We start from the raw sequence: 16,150 nt of genomic DNA, 5'->3' as shown, positions 1-16,150 counted from the left end.
TTCTTTACTCGAAGTGCCGGCTGTCTCTTGAAGGACCATCATGTGACAGGTGGTTTAATGTACTGTCTGCAGAATGAGTGTGGGGTGTGCCGGCTGACCTTCGGCCAAAGTAATTAATGGGCTTTTTGGACAGTACAGTCATCTCACATCCCCTTGGGCGACAGAGGTGGGATGGAGGAGAGTGCATGCAGCTCCAGAGACAGTGGTGCCCGCTCTCCTTGCTCTCCATGTCATCCCATCTCCCTCGGCTTTGCAAACAAATCCTAGCCCTAACCTTACCCTAACACTCAATTTACCCTTAACACTTGACCTAACCTCAACCCTAATCCTTACCCAAATCCTCTGCTTCTCCTCTATCCACTCGATCATCTGCTCACTTCCCCTCCAGGTTTGCTGAGGTACTATTGGCCTGCATATTTTTATATTTAATTGCATGTATTTAAATTTTTATATTTAATTGCATGTATTTAAATATGTATTATTTTAAATATTTTTGTATTTAATTGCATGTGATTTGCTACACATATACATTATGAAACGACAACCACAATCAAGTTAATACATTCCTCACCTCACTCAGTTACTATTTTCATCCACTTATTTATTCAGTTGTTTTTTTTTTTCACCCATATTTCTTGAGCACACACTCTATCAGCTAGGGTTCCAGCAGGAAAGAGAAGGCACACTTTGGGTAACTGAGGAGAGTTTTGGTAAAGAGACTATAATAATGTGGGTGTGGTCAAGAGAATTAAATCCCCCTCGAGTCACTGAGGGGCTAGAGGAGGGACAAGCTTTACCACCTCTGGGGCAAAAGGAGGGAGTGCAGTTGAGGGACTCACCGACAGGTGGCGCTGTGGAAAAGGGGCCACTGATACAGATGCTCCTGATAGGTCAGGAGATAGCAGTGGTTGTCATTGTTGGGAGATCCCGTGAAGAAGCACCCTGACCTCTTCCTCCTCCTGCCTTCCTGACATCTCCAAGATCACTTCCTATTCCCTCTGAACCTTGCAGATGGAGTGCCATTAATTGCTATGTATCAGCACATATGTGCTGTTACAGTAAAGGAGAAATGAAAATAACTTATTTTACCTAATGCCCCTTCAAGAGAGGAAGAACAAAAAGCAGATGGAGAGGCTTTGTCTTAGGAGCAGATGACGAATGAACATTTTTCTTTGTGGAAATAATGCTCTTCCTGAAGTTTATTATGCGAACGAAGCATGACTGTGACCAAAGAGTACTATCTAAGATGTCATTAGGAAACAAAGATATCTGATTTTGCTCCATATGATGTCTGGCTTCTGCAAGGAAGAACTCACTGTACTCATGGTAACTCATTTGCATCGAGGCTCAGAGAGGGCAAGTGGCTTGCTTTAGGACACACAGCATGTTGATCAATGCAGTGCTGGGGCTGAAACTCAGGCCTTCAGCTTCCTCCTTGTGTGCTTGTTCCATTTTGTCATCATCTCTCAAACTCTCCTCAATTACTACCTCTCTGGGGACAAGCCCGAGTCCTCACAGTCCCCGGGAAAAAGCACAGTGTTGTTCTTTAATCTCCTCTGTTGCGTTTCATCTTTTCCAAGTGTTAACAGCACTTCCTGTCATGCAACGCTCCAAGCAAACGCTGGTTATCTTCCTGGCCCTTTGCCAACTCAGAGAGTTCAAAAAATGGTGATTTTGTCATCTATCCCTGAATGCAAATTTTCCTTCTAGCAACCTGTGCCACAGGCAGCTTGGTCAGATCAGAACCTCTCATCTCTTGCCCTGCTTGGCTGCATACCCCAAATTTCCCATTTGTCAGGGCTCACTCAGGCTCCCAGGCTGTCAAACCTCAGATTGACAAGTTTTTGAATCTTTTCTCTTTTATTCCCTTTATCTCGGTCATTATAAACCCCGTTGCTTTTTGCTTTTTACCAAGCAGTGTAGACCAGTGGTTTCTTAAAAAAGGATGTGGTGTTGGGGAAATGGTGGCATCAGACAGGCATGGGTTCACATGTTGACTCTGCTATTTGTGTTTTGCTTGTGAGATGTTGGGCAGGTTCCATAACCTCATGACCCTCAGTTCCATGTGCCACCCAGATGCCCCTTCATGGAGGGTTTGTCGCCCCTGCTCCTGGGGGGCTGACAGCAGAGGGCCCTTAGCTGTTAATCCCTTTGGGGATACCTCAGCGGCAGAGCCTCCCTGCTCTTTCCCTTCCTGTCCTTTCACAGCTCCAGGGTGCTCAAGGTGGAGTATGAAGGCCTGGCCATCTAGACCCAGCTTTGAATGTCACCAAATGAACACCAGGCCTCCCTGTGCATGGGCTGCGGATGTGGCTGAACCTGCATCACAGCTCACCTTCCCCCTCTGTCCACTCTGCTTCCTTCTCCAGCCTTCCAGAGGGATCCATCCCAAGGGCCCTTCTTGTTAAATAGCCTATATGCTAAACTCTGTCTCAGAGTAGGTTTTCTGGGGATTCCAACTTGGGACAGTAGAGAATAATCACACCTATTCCCAGTGATCCAGTGGCCTTGGCTAACTGACTCTGTGACCTTGGCCACTTGATCTTGACCCCATCTGTAAAATGAGGATAGTAATGCCTACTGTCTCACTGTGGTGTGAGAACACATGCACTCAGGTATGTGAAGGGCCTGGGCACCAGAGCCTCCCTCTCCCTGGTCTTCTTTAGGCCTCAGTTTCCTGTTCTGTAAATCAAAGGCATGAGACTAGATCAGGGGTCCCCACATTTGGCTGCACGACAGGATCACCTAGGTAGCTTGTTCGGAAGATCTAAGTCCATGAGAATAGCGCCTGGCACAGAGTGGAGACTCAGTCCATCTTGAATGAGGAGTTCCTGTCGTGGCGCAGCAGAAACGGATCTGACTAGGAACCATGAGGTTTTGGGTTTGATCCCTGGCCTTGCTCAGTGGGTTCAAGATCCGGCATTGCCATGAGCTGTGGTACAGGTCGCAAACATGGCTTGGATCTGGCGTTGCTGTGGCTGTGGTGTAGGCGGCAGCTGTAGCTCCGATTAGACCCCTAGACCTCCATATGCCGAGGGTGCAGCCCTAAAAAGACAAAGACAAAAGAAAAGAATCTTGAATGAATGAATGAATGCTTCTTAAGTTCTTGAGGACGTTTGAAAACACTTCATTCCTTAAAAACATTTCCAATCTTATTTAAAAACACTGATATGAACTCTGAGTGAAGAAAACATTTATTAGATTTCAGTGGAAATTGAATTCATGAGGTGATGGTCAGGGACCCAGACAGTGTGGCCTGTGAAAGGGGCTCTGGATTCTGAATTAGTCAGAAGTTCTGAGTTTTGCCTTTTGCTCGTATTCATATGGGTAAGCCTGGACCTCAGATGTCTATCTGCCGAATGGGAATAATGAATATCTGCCTGGCTTATCTCACAGCTTTGTTTTGAGGTTCAAGAGAATTGTAAAAGTTACTTGGAAATTATAGGACACCCTACCAATTAAGTGATTATTCATAAATTAGTGAATTTGTCATTGACTGCCCGTTTACTCTGGACCAGGCACTGGGCTAGATGCTGGAGATCAGGCTGTGAGCACAGTCCTGTCTTGTTGGAACTGACAATCTCCAATGGACAAAAAGATAAGTAAAGACACAAATGAATATGTAATTGCATCTTGAGAAGGAAATAAATGGGCAGAGGCAGGGGAGAGGAAGTGTGTGTGTCCAGCAGAGATAAAGCATATTTAGGGAGTATGGGGTGGGAGGCACTGGTTTTAGGAGGTTGGGTCAGCCGGATGGGGGTGGGGTGGGGTCTCTGAGGAGGGGACTTGTAGAATGAAACCTGGAGGATGAGAAGGAAGCAGTCAGAGATCAGGGAGAAGGCATTTCTGGCAGAGGAAATTGCACCGACAAAGGTCCTGGGAGCCGTGCGCATTCTAGGAGTTACAGACATGGCTGTAGGATGGAGGGAGGAATCAGCAGCCTGGAAAGACACTGGAGAAAGAGAAAGGAGTCTGATCACTCGGGGAGGGGGAGTCGGGTGCCCGTGCGAGGCTGGTAGAAACAGGCTGGGGGTGAGATTTAGGCTGCCGCGCCATCAGTGAACAGGAAGCCTGGAAGCTGGGAGCATCACCAGCCAATTTCTTAAAAAACATAAAAAGAAAACCCTCTGGCAAAGGAATGGGGTTCTTATTAGTGGTATCAGCATCCACAGTAACAGTTATGGAGGTTGGTCTCGGTTGTGTCAGACATTCTGTCCTTTCCCCATTTACCCTGAGAGCTAACTTTTTTTTCAGGTGGTCTCCTCTTTACAAAACTGGGAGGGAATTCCATCCTTCCCAGTCTTTCCGAATGTTTGGAGCTGTTGTTACAAGTACTCCTGATCTACAGCCACAACATCTGAGGGGTTTGTTTCCTGCGATTTGCAGGGGAATGACTCAGATTTATGCACAATTTTAGGAGAGAGGGATGCACAGGCAAACCTAATGTATGAAGAATCATCCCGCCGTGGACCGTTCAGGGCTTTAGTACCCTCAAGCTGCTCTTCCAGTGTCCCGATTATCTTGCTTCCTCCCTCCTGGTGCTCCACAGTGTGGTCTGCCCCGCCCCCCTCCCCAGCAAGTTCATCCAGTTGAGAGGATGATATTTGCATGATTTGAATAATAATTTTGCATAATAGAGGCTCTCATTTAAAGGATGTAAATTTCCTCCATCCTCCCTCTAGATTATTATTCATCCATTCAATGAGATCACTTTCAGGAGGATACGCGAGAAATATTTACAAAAGACAGAGAATCAAGTGTGGAGGCTTTGATGATTTCCAGCAAAAATGAAAAAAAAACCCCATAAACCCAACCTTTGGCTCTGTCCTCTACCCCAAGGGGCCTCAGGTAGGTCCCCAGTTCACATGTCCAAGCTCTGTTTTCTACCCCACAACAAACAGCTGCCCCTTGGCCCAGGCAAGTGATGTCAGTGGGAGCAAGGGCCTTCTAGGTCCATTTTTCCAATCCTCCCTCTTGATCAGTCAGGGTCCCATCAGGAAACAGCTGGCAGGCCCTCGTCTGGATGAGGGTTTAATAAAGGGACTGTTTATAAAGGTGTGGACAGGCTCTAGGTAATCACCAGCTAATGCAGAACGTCAGGGCTAGTATAGCAGAGCTGTAACCACATCTACACTCAAAAGGCTGGGGAGAGGCGTTCCCATTGTGGCTCAGTGGAAACGAATCCAATTAGGAACGATGAGGTTGCAGGTTCGATCCCTGGCCTTGCTCAGTGGGTTAAGGACCCGGCGTTGCTGTGAGTTGTGTAGGTCGCAGAGGCTGCTCAGATCCCGCATTGCTGTAGCTGTGGTGTAGGCCAGCAGCTGTAGCTCCAATTTGACCCCTAGCCTGGGAACCTCCATATGCCATGGGTGTGGCCCTAAAAAAAAAAAAGCTGGGAAGAGAGTGGTTCTGTAATCTGGGATTGTTGGGTGATACAGAAAGGACCATGTGGGCTGGAGTTGGGGTTTTCAATGGAAGATTACAATGTGTCCTTGGTGAGCCCACAGGGCGATAGCCTGTGAAATAAAAAATCCCATTGCACGCTTTTTCTGCCTTCTCATCTTCTGTTGGCATGTCCCATTGGCAAAACCCAAGTGAAATCCAGCGGGCACGGGAGTCCATTGGCACTACCCAAGGCTCAGCCTCCAGGATGTGGAAGCGTTAAGTGACACATGATAGTACAAACAGTAACCGAGGTGTGATGGTAGGTGGTGATGGGTGCCTGCTCTTAGTGCTGGGAAATACGGGAGGTGGGGGCAAAGAGGAGTGGGCAGACCCCTTTTTGAGGACAGGAGTTGTAACCCAGCTCTGGCCAATGACTGCCCTGCAGGGGTGTGGGGCTGGTATTTCCAGGTGTTCTGAGTCTTGACAGCAGCAGGTAATTCAGATTTTTGAAAATATAACATTTCAAGATTTAAATGAGGAGTTCCCATCATGGCGCAGTGGTTAACGAATCCGACTAGGAACCATGGGGTTGCGGGTTCGGTCCCTGCCCTTGCTCAGTGGGTTAACGATCCGGCGTTGCTGTGAGCTGTGGTGTAGGTTGCAGACGTGGCTTGGATCCCGCGTTTCTGTGGCTCTGGCGTAGGCCAGTGGCTACAGCTCCAATTTGACCCCTAGCCTGGGAACCTCCATATGCCGTGGGAGCGGCCCAAAGAAATAGCAAAAAAAAAAGACAAAAAAAACCCCAAAACAAAACAAAAAAAGAAACCTTAACAACACAACAAAAAATCGAAAAATGGGCAGAAGATCTGAATAGACATTTCTCCTAAGAAGACATACAGATAGAGAGTAGGCACATGAAAAAAAAAAAAAAAAAGATTTAAATGCATTGGCGACTAATTAAAAAAAAAAAAAAGATTTTAAAGAACAGTGCAGGCCCAATAAGTCCCATTCACAAACCAGATTTGGCCTAAAGCTGCCCTAAACAGAAATGAATTTGAGGCTATTGTCACCAATCCAAATCTCCTGGAGGGAGTGACTCTATTTGACCTATTGTGGTTCAGCTGTTCCTCTTTGGTCTAATCAGCCATGGCTGATGAGAGGTCATGTCACTCAGCAGGGGCAGAAGGGTCTGTCTAAAGCTGGGCAAGTTCCTTTCAGGGCAGCGATGGCGCGTGGATCTACCAGAAGCACTTATTCCCCAGTGATCGGGAGGCACATATTATTATTATTATTACTGTTATTTTTGCTTTTTTGGGGGGGGGGCGTAGGTGTGGCATATGGAAGTTCCCAGGGGTCAAATCACAACTGCAGCTGCCAGCCTACGCGACAGCTACAGCAAGGCCAGATCTGAGTCGCACCTGTGACCTACACCACATCTCAGGGCAATGCCGGAACCTTAACCTACTGAGCAAGGCTAGGGATTGAACCCTCATCTTCATGGATACTAGTGGGGTTTGTAACCCACCAAGCCACAATGAGAACTCCTGGGAGGCAGGTATTAGTTTCCTGCTGCCACTGTAACAAATGATCTCAAACTTACTGACTTAAAAAATACAAATTTATAATGAAATAATGTCATATGCAGCAACTTGGATGGACCTAGAGATTATCATACTGAGTGAAGTAAGTCAGACAGAGACAGACAAATTTGATATGGTATCACTTATATGTGGACTCTAATAAAATATGATACAAAAGAACTTATTTATAAAATAGAAACAAACTCACAGACTTCAAAACCAATCTTGTGGTTACCATAGGTGAAACCCTTGTGGGGGAGGGAAGAATTGGGAGGGCGGAAATAACCTGTACACTAGTGTATAAAATAGATGATTAACAAGAACCTACTCTATGGCACAGGGAAATCTACTCAATAGTTTGTAATAACCATACAGGAAGAAATAATGGATATATGTCTATGTATGACTGACTCACTTTGTTGTACACCTGAAAATAATACAATATTGTAAGTCAACTACACGCCCATAAAATTAAACCCCCCACAAATGGACAGTTTCACAGTGCTAGAGGTCAAAAGTCCAAAATGGGCTAAAATCAAGCTGTCACAGCAGGGCTGTGTTTCTTTCTAAGGCTCTAGGGGAGAATCCATGTCCTTGCCTTTTCCAGCTTCTGGGAGGATGACTACATTTCCTGGTGTGTGGCTGCTTCCTCTGTCTTCGAAGCTAGTGGCAGCTAGTTGAGTCTTTCTTAGGCCACATCACAGACACTGACTCTCCTGCCTTCTTAGCCTCCCCAGATAATCGAGAATAATCTCTTTATTTTAAGGTCAGCTGATTTGCAAACTTGATTCTGTCTGCACCTTCAATTCCCTTGTCATGTGAGGTCACATAGTCACAGGTTCCAGGGATTAGGATGTGAACATCTAAGGGGGACCATTTTCCTGCATATCACGAGCGGGTATATGAACTTTGCTGGTTATCTGAAAAACGAGGGTTGTTATGCTGCTTTGGAGTTGTTAAAGGGTTCAGATGATTGAACCCAGTCCCTGTTAGGCAGTAGGTACCGCTGATGATCTCTTTCCCTTCCCCTCCTTGAGCTATTTGCTTCAATCTGGATAAGTCTCAGTTTCTTCATCTGTTTAGTGGCAAGGATGTACCAGTCTCACCTACCTCGAAGGGTTGTTCCTTTATTCATTCTTTCCTGCATTCATCCACTCATTCAGTATTTATTGAGGTCCTCCTATATGCCAATCATTTTGATAGGTGCTGGGACTGACAACAAATAAGGCAGACATTAGGTTTACTCTCAGGTGAAGGAGAAAATAGTAAATAAGAAAATAGACAATCAGGAGTTCCCATTGTGGTGCAGCAGAAACGAATCCGACTAGTAACCATGAGGTTGCGGGTTCGATCCCTGGCCTCACTCAGAAGGTTATGGATCCAGCATTGCCCTGAGCTGTGGCATAGGCTGGCAGCTGCAGCTCTGATTTGAACCTTAACCTGGGAAGCTCCATATGCCATGGGTGCGGCCCTAAAAAGCAAAAAAATAAAAACAAAACAAAGAAAATAGACAATCATAATTTCATGTAGTAATAGATGCAAGAAGACAAATAAAATAGGATAAAGGAACAAAGACTAATGGAGATAATGGGAGGGACAGTGAGGTGCTATTTTAATTCAGAAAAAAACGTCTGAGTGACATGTGGAATGACAGAATGTTTGTTGATTGACTTAATGACATTATGCTGATTTCTAGCTTGATTATGGCAGAAGTGGATAAGCTTAATTGTTGATAATCAGTGTGAATTATATAAGATTTGATCTGTAAGCATTTTAAGATTTCCTGGTTTCACTTTCTGTGTTGAATTTTACTTTTTTTTTTTTTTTTTTAAGGAAGTGACACAAAGGGCAGATTCATCCATCCTTTTAGAACAGCATGGACGTTTCTCTGAATTAGCTCATATTCCTCCTGGAGGGCTCTTGAGGCAGCAGAAAGAGAGACCCTGATAGCCCTGTCTATGACCTCTCCCCAGTGCTCAGCTGCTGGGAGTCTCAGCAGTCTCATTAATGTTGGAAAAGCACTTTGGGTTCCCAGCTGAAAAATACCAGGAAAGGCAGGGCATAATTATTTTGTTTTTCCCACATCTTCAGTGTGCAGAAAGGCCATCAGATGCAGCCAGAACTTTCTCCATCGAGAAGGAGAGGCTTCAGCTAATGGAGGGAGGAGAGGAGACTGGCAGAGGCAGAGAGAAAGGCGGAGGCTGGAAGGAGGTTTTCCTGGCCTCTAGCTGGGGACGGGTCCTGTGCTGGTGGTCGGTCCCCTCCTGTACCTGTGACCCATCATATTTCTATGCTGCCAGTGACATCAGCTTCTTAGGTGCCACTCTGATCAGACCCATGTCGCTTTTCCACATCACAACAGGGCTCTGTGATGCCCCCGCTTTCCGGGGCCTCTAAATCTCTCTGGAGTGGTCAGTGGAACCACCAGGAGATGCACAGGGGCTGGAGCACATGATAACAATAGCTGTGAGTTACTGTACACCAACTCCCTCACCGACTCCCCACCATAGCCCCTCACAGGAGAGATTATCCCCATTTTAGAGATGAGGCTTAGAGAGGGCAAGTGATATGCTTATGAAACTGGATGAGCTGGAATTTTTCTTTCTTTTTTGCTTTATTAAAGTATAGTTGATTTAATAATATTGTGCCAATTTCTGCTGTATTGCAAGTGACCCATTCATACATATGTATACATTCCCCCCTTTTTCTTTTTTTTTTTATTTTCCCACTGTACAGCAAGGGGGTCAGGTTATCCTTAGATGTATACATTGCAGTTACAGTTTTTTCCCCCACCCCCTTTTTCTTTTTGGCTTTTTAGGGCCGCACACATGGCATATGGAGGTTCCCAGGCTAGGGGTCCAATCAGAGCTATAGCCACCGGCCCACACCAGAGCCACAGCAACGAGGGATCTGAGCCACGTTTTCGACCTACCCCGCACAGCTCACGGCAACACTGGATCCTTAACTCACTAAGCAAGGCCGGGGATCGAACCCTCAACCTCATGGTTCCTAGTTGGATTTGTTAACCACTCCATGATCTGGGATTTGAATTCAGCTCTATCTGGATTCAGCATAATCTATTGACCTCTACTACCTGCCCACTTTTCCCCAACCCCACTGCTATCACCTGGTCCAGCCACTATCACATCTCGGTAGCCTCTTCCCTGGTCTCCCTGATTATGTCCTTCTCACCACCCTCCACCCTCCAGTCTGTTCTCAACCCAGGAGCCCCCTCTGTGATGTCCCCCTCTGCTCAAAACTCTTCAGTGGCTCCCATCTCACCACGGTAAAATCCAAAATCCTCACCCTGGCTGACAAGCCCCATGTGTTCCTTCTTTGTTCTCATCTCCTGCCCTTTGGCCCTTTGCTCATTGTGCTTCAATCACAAAGGCCCCCTTGCTCCTCCTTAATCATACCACGCATGCTCTGCCCCAGGGCCTTTGCACAGGCTTTACCCTCTGCCTGGAATACTTTTCCTCCAATCTCTACATGGACTTGTTTCAAGCCTGCGCTCAGAAATCACCACATTGACCCTTTCCGACAGCCCTTTTTATTTATTTATTTTTTTGTCTTTTTGCCTTTTCTTGGGCTGCTCCTGCGGCATATGGAGGTTCCCAGGCTAGGGGTCCAATTGGAGCCATAGCCGCTGGCTTATGCCAGAGCCACAGCAACACAGGATCCAAGCCGTGTCTGTGACCTACACCACAGCTCAGGGCAATGCTGGATCCTTAACCCACTGAGCAAGGCCAGGGACCGAACCCACAACCTCTTGGTTCCTAGTTGGATTCGTTAACCACTGCGCCACGACGGGAACTCCAGCCGACAGCCCTTTTTAAAACTGCAATTTTGTATGTGTGTGTGTGACTTTTTTTTTTTTAAATGGGGGCGTGTAGAAATTCCTGGGCTGAGGGTCAAACACTCGCCTCTGCAGCAACCTGAGCTGCTACATTCGGATTCTTAACCCACTACACCATAGCGGGAACTCCTAAAATTGCAATTTCTCCTACCATGACCCCCAGTTCCTCCCTCTTTTCTTATTTTTCTCCCTGGCACTTGTTGTTATTTAACATACTTTATGTATGTATGTATGTATTGCTTTTTAGGGCCGCGCCCACGGCATATGGAAGTTCCCAGGCTAGGGGTAAAATTGGAGCTGCAGCTGCCTAGCCACAGCCAAGCAACACCAGATCCAAGCAGCATCTGTGACCTACACCACAGCTCTTGGCAACGCCAGACCCTTAACCCACTGAGAGAGGCCAGGGATTGAACCTGCATCCTCATGGATACTAGTCGGATTCGTTTCCACTGTGCCACGATGGGAACTTCTCTATCATTTATTTTTTTGTTGTTGTTGCTCACCCTTCCTCACTAAAAGGTCAGCTCCATGAAAGCAAGGTGTTTTGTGTGTTATGCTCTCTGCTGCCTCCCCAGCATCAAGAATAGTGCCTGGCACATAGTAGGTGCTCAATAAATATTTGTTGAATGAATGACTCCAAAGCTGTCTTTCTGTCCACCACACATATTGCCTTCCTGGACTGGCTTTCTTGCTTGTAAGAATTTCATATCCTTGGGAGTTCCTGGTGTGGCTCGGTAGGTTAAGAACCTGACATCATCTCTGTGAGGATGCAGGTTCTATCCCTGGCCTCGCTTAAAGGTTCTGGCATTGCCGAAAGCTGTGGCATAGGTCACAGATGCAGCTCAGATCCAGTGTTGCTGTGGCTGTGGTGTGGGCTGCCAGCTGCAGCTCCAATTCGACCCCTAGCCTGGAACTTCCATATGCCTCATGTGCACCCCTAAAAAGAAAAAAAAAAAATCACATTCTTGCCAACAGTGGCTATAGTCAGACATTTCAACATTCTCCCAAGCCTGGGTATAAAATAGTATCTCATGGTACATTTCCTGATGTGCCTGGGAGCCCAAGTGTTGACATGTCTGAGGGACAGTGGGTTTTTGTGTCCCCACATTATTTGAGTCCAGAGTTCCAAAGTAGACCATCTCTCGGGATTTCTTGCCAAAATGGGAAGTGGATATTTGTTTGGGGTTATAATAAGACAAGTGACTTATGTAAAACAAAAGTTAGCATTTGCTCAGCACACCGGCTTTAATATTTAGGGATAATTTAAATCCCAGGAAAAGGCAGAGTTATTAATAAACAGTTGAGGGGAAGTGTGAAGAGAGAGTATGAAAATCTTCAATTGAAAAAGCTACTGTAGTTAGCATCCAAAAATAAGACCATGGTTAGCATGCCGTTCTGCTCATTTGCAAATTAAGAGATGTATTGTTTTAAAAATAATGAAGTCTAATTTCTCATGTTTTGGGAGATGGCTCTCCACTGGCTTAAAAATCTTTATTTATTTGCAATGCTCTGAATACAGATTAATCTCCGTCACTAAACTAAGCATTTCCGGCTTTGCGTGCTTCCAAATGCTCACCAAGGGAAAGCTGGTATCACTAGGGAAGTGATATCCAGGGTCCTTAGAAGTTATATTTGGGGTCCTCTGTAGACCCCAGAATTCCTGTCATTTGAGAAGGAATCTTAGTAACCACTGAGACCAGTTTTCTTCATTTTTACATGTAAGGAAATGGAGGCTCAGAGAGGTGAAGGGACTTGTCAAAGCCACACAGCAAATCAGTGGCAGAACTGGGATTAATATGCAGGCCGCTCCCAGCTTCAGCAGTGGTATTTTCCACCTAACCTGCGTATCCCATGCTTCAGTCACGCTTTTAACATATTCTTATACCCCTGTGCTGCTGTTCCCTTAATGTTTTTTCCTTTATATCCATTCACTTATAAAAATGCAAAAGTGTTTGTTTAGAAGAGAACCACTGCTCTAGTGCAAATGGAAAGTCTTATTACTCACCAAATTAGAAAAAAAAATAGAAAATTAATAGAAGGTAAACAAAATGTTATTAAGCTCTAGTAAGGCAACTGTGATTGATAAGACAGTGACTTGTGTGAAACAAAAGTTAGCATCTGCTCTGCCCATCAGTTTGAGTATTCAGGGATATTTAGGGCTACCGAGAGCTCTGTGCTGAGACCCCTCCCTCCTTTTAAGGAGGCAATAGCTAGTGAGAGTGGCATTCAGGACCTCTGGCATCAAACTGAGACTTCCTCCTTGTCATGCTCAAGGTTGGAAGGGAGAGGAAAAGGGGCACGTTCCTCTCAAGGTGATTATGAACTATGTAAAATCATCTCAAGCACCACCACAGTCCTTTATTTATTTATTTATTTTTTGTCTTTTATTTTTGCCTTTTCTAGGGCCGTTCCCGCGGCATATGGAGGTTCCCAGGCTAGGGGACTAATCGGAGCTGTAGCCCCTGGCCTACGCCAGAGCCACAGCAACACGGGATCCAAGCCACGTCTGTGACCTACACCACAGCTCACGGTAACGATGGATCCTTAACTCACTGAGCAAGGCCAGGGATCAAAGCTGCAACCTCATGGTTCCTAGAGGGATTCGTTAACCACTTCGCCATGACGGGAACTCCCACACAGTCCTTACTTTAGATGAATCTGAACAGTGAGTGCTTCTATCTTTTTCTGTCTTTCCCTCCCTCCTCTGCAGTGAGATGATGCCCTGTAGTTGATGTAAAAGGGTCAGGTAGCAGCTTCCAGGAGCGTTCTTAAAAAGACAACAGTTTGGACCCTTTGCTTTGATCTCTTCATCTTGTCCTCTTTTCTGCTGGATAGAATTTGGATGTGATGGCTGGAATTAGGCAGCCATAATGGACAATGAAGCGACCATGAGCATGGAGTCTAGTAGAGGAACAAGGGGAGACTGGCTCCCTGAGCCTCTGGATTTATTGCTTGCTTGATTAATTTGTAAAAGGGAAATGAGCTTCCCTCTTGTTAAAGTTCCTGTTGTGTTGGGTTTTTTGTTCATAGTCAAAGTTCATTCTAATACGAAAGGAGAACAGGTGAACTTTGGATCATGAATTTGACAACCTGGATTCTAGCCCTATTTCTCAAACTCATATTCCATGTGAATTTGAGGGTGAGAAAAAATGGTCCCTGCTTTACAATCCTCAGCACCCATTTTAAACTTCCATTGAGGTTCATCCATTGGGAACTCTCACTTCTGCTCAGAGTTCCGGTGTTTCTATTCTGAGGCAGTGATGGGGGCAGGGTGCCCAGGGAGGGAGCAGGGTGGGGACTGGTTTCCGCCTGAGTTTATCTCAGGTGTTACCCTGTTGAGTGGGCGACTGAGGTAACATTGGGACCTGGAGGTGTGACAACATTCTATGTTAGAGGGAAAGCAGTCCTTGATAACTGCTAAATAGCACCACACAGGGAGTGCATCTGTCCTTAAGCTGCCTTATCTCTTTCCTTCTGAACCACACCAGGCACGTATCCATAAAAGCACAAACAGCCTATTCCTCTCTTTCATAGCATTCTCAGCAGCTGCACAGTTGTTATGTATTTTAAATAAAGCGTTTAAAATCTCTCAGAATTTAGCAACAATCACCATGGATACTCATTACTGAAATCCTTTGTTACCATGGCAACATTCCACCCTTCACCCCACCCCCACCCCCACCCCCATCTTGCCTGTTTACCCTGAAACTGACACATTGGTTATGGTGAATGACAGGAAAAAATTTGAAAGGAACTTCCAAGGGCATAGAAGCATGAAATATCCTGCCAGAAAATAGGTATTTTTCCATTATTGTAATAAATATGTTTCACTCTCCTATTTTATCACGGATAGTTGACTACTATTATGGGGAGGGGGACAGAGAGGAAGAGCAATGATGAATGAAAGCTAAAATGTTCCCTTTTTTCATATCCTGTAGGTGTTTAATAGCCATTCTTGTTGTATTGAAAATGTGGTCAATAGCCATCCTGGAGTATTAAACTATTGGTACCATTTGACCCGCTTGCAGTTTTTGAAAACACTCCAAGACAACCCCTTAGAAGGAACAAACAATCTTTCCAAAGCACTCACAGCAGCCTTTATGGGAAGGTAAGAAATGAGAAACAACCGTGTGTTTGATGCTTGTGGAGTGGTTACGGGAAGCGGTCGTAATGCGAAGCAGTGCTATCTTTTGTAGCATTTACAAATGACACAGGGGATGTGGCTGTACATTTGCTGGTTCAGAGAAATAACATTAAGCAAATCGAGCAAAATACAGTTGATCCCATAACTATAGGCAAGTGCTCTGAAAAATGTTTGTAACCTTAAGTAATGGTGGGGAGAATCTGGAAATTCTGAACTCCCATGGGGTCAGTGACGTTTTAACAATTTGAGAATGCCTTGAACCATCTCTCCAGAAAAATCCCCAGACATACAATATTTTACATATAATTCTGGGAAATTTGTTGGTCCCTTGATGTCCATCAAGGGTCACTTCTCCCCACAATGGTTCATTAACTCCAGCTTTAGAGCATAGTGTTCATTTAGGTCAATCCTGGTCATTAAGTGATTTAATTCCATTAAAAAGCCAAACCCAAACTAAAACATGTTCAGAAGTTCCAGATATACTACCTGTTTGCTGTCTGTTCCCCTCACTAGACTGTAAGATCCATGCTGGCAAAGATTTTTCAAGATCTCATATACTGTCTGTATCTCCAGCACATAGGACAGGGTCTGGGACAGTTCTGGGAATTACTACTTGATATTTCTTGAAGAAAGGAATTATTTAATAGGATGTCCAAATGCAAAGTATTATTATTAGAATTATGATTTTGTATGAGATGTGTCCATTATCACATGTTGTTGTAAACTATTTGCTCACATTTCTAGACAAAGTACAATACTCCATTGTGTAAATTATATCACAATTTGTTCATTCATCCTACCATTGGTGGGTTGTCTCTGGTTTCTGTGTTTTGTTTGGATTTTTTGCTGTTATGAATAGTACAACCTTGAATACCCCAGCACACATCTTTTGTGAACAAAGGAATGCATTTCTCTTTGGAATATGCCTAGGAATGGAATTGCTGGATTAGAGTGTATATGTATGTTTAGTCCTCATAGATATTGTTGAACAGTTTTCCAAAGTGGCTGCACCAATTTGCACTCCTGTTCAGGTAACTCTGCATGCTTCTCCATCTCTAAGTCTATTGCATCATTCCATGGCCCTGTATTCCCTGTAAAGGCACTTGCGGACAGGATCACATCCCTTTTCTGACCCCTTCAGTGTCGTTTCTTTCTTGACTGTAATCAGGTTCATCTCTACCCATA

At 45.1% G+C, this 16,150-nt stretch overlaps 1 protein-coding gene across 4 annotated transcripts in view; it reads left to right on the top strand.

Moving 5' to 3' along the window:
• RPH3A (rabphilin 3A) overlaps positions 1-16,150 on the top strand; it is a 334,433-nt gene that overhangs the window by 15,189 nt on the left and 303,094 nt on the right. For 2 of the 4 annotated variants that reach the window (XM_084995568.1, XM_084995574.1), the window contains exons 1-2: positions 14,352-14,618; positions 14,760-14,929. The gene's annotated coding sequence lies outside the window, so the exon portion shown is untranslated. Of the gene's footprint in view, positions 1-14,351; positions 14,619-14,759; positions 14,965-16,150 lie in introns of those variants that run through there. The other 2 variants (XM_084995567.1, XM_084995571.1) reach the window with 2 other exon arrangements.

Source organism: Sus scrofa, chromosome 14 (assembly GCF_054392235.1).
Source record: "Sus scrofa isolate SSC_HxYL_T2T_F1_AM1 chromosome 14, Sscrofa_HxYL_maternal_Yorkshire_Landrace_v2.0, whole genome shotgun sequence".
In the NCBI taxonomy this organism is placed as follows: Eukaryota; Metazoa; Chordata; class Mammalia; order Artiodactyla; family Suidae; genus Sus; species Sus scrofa.
The sequence above is the reverse complement of the archived record's forward strand: the minus strand, read 5'-3'. Positions and strand labels throughout refer to the sequence as shown.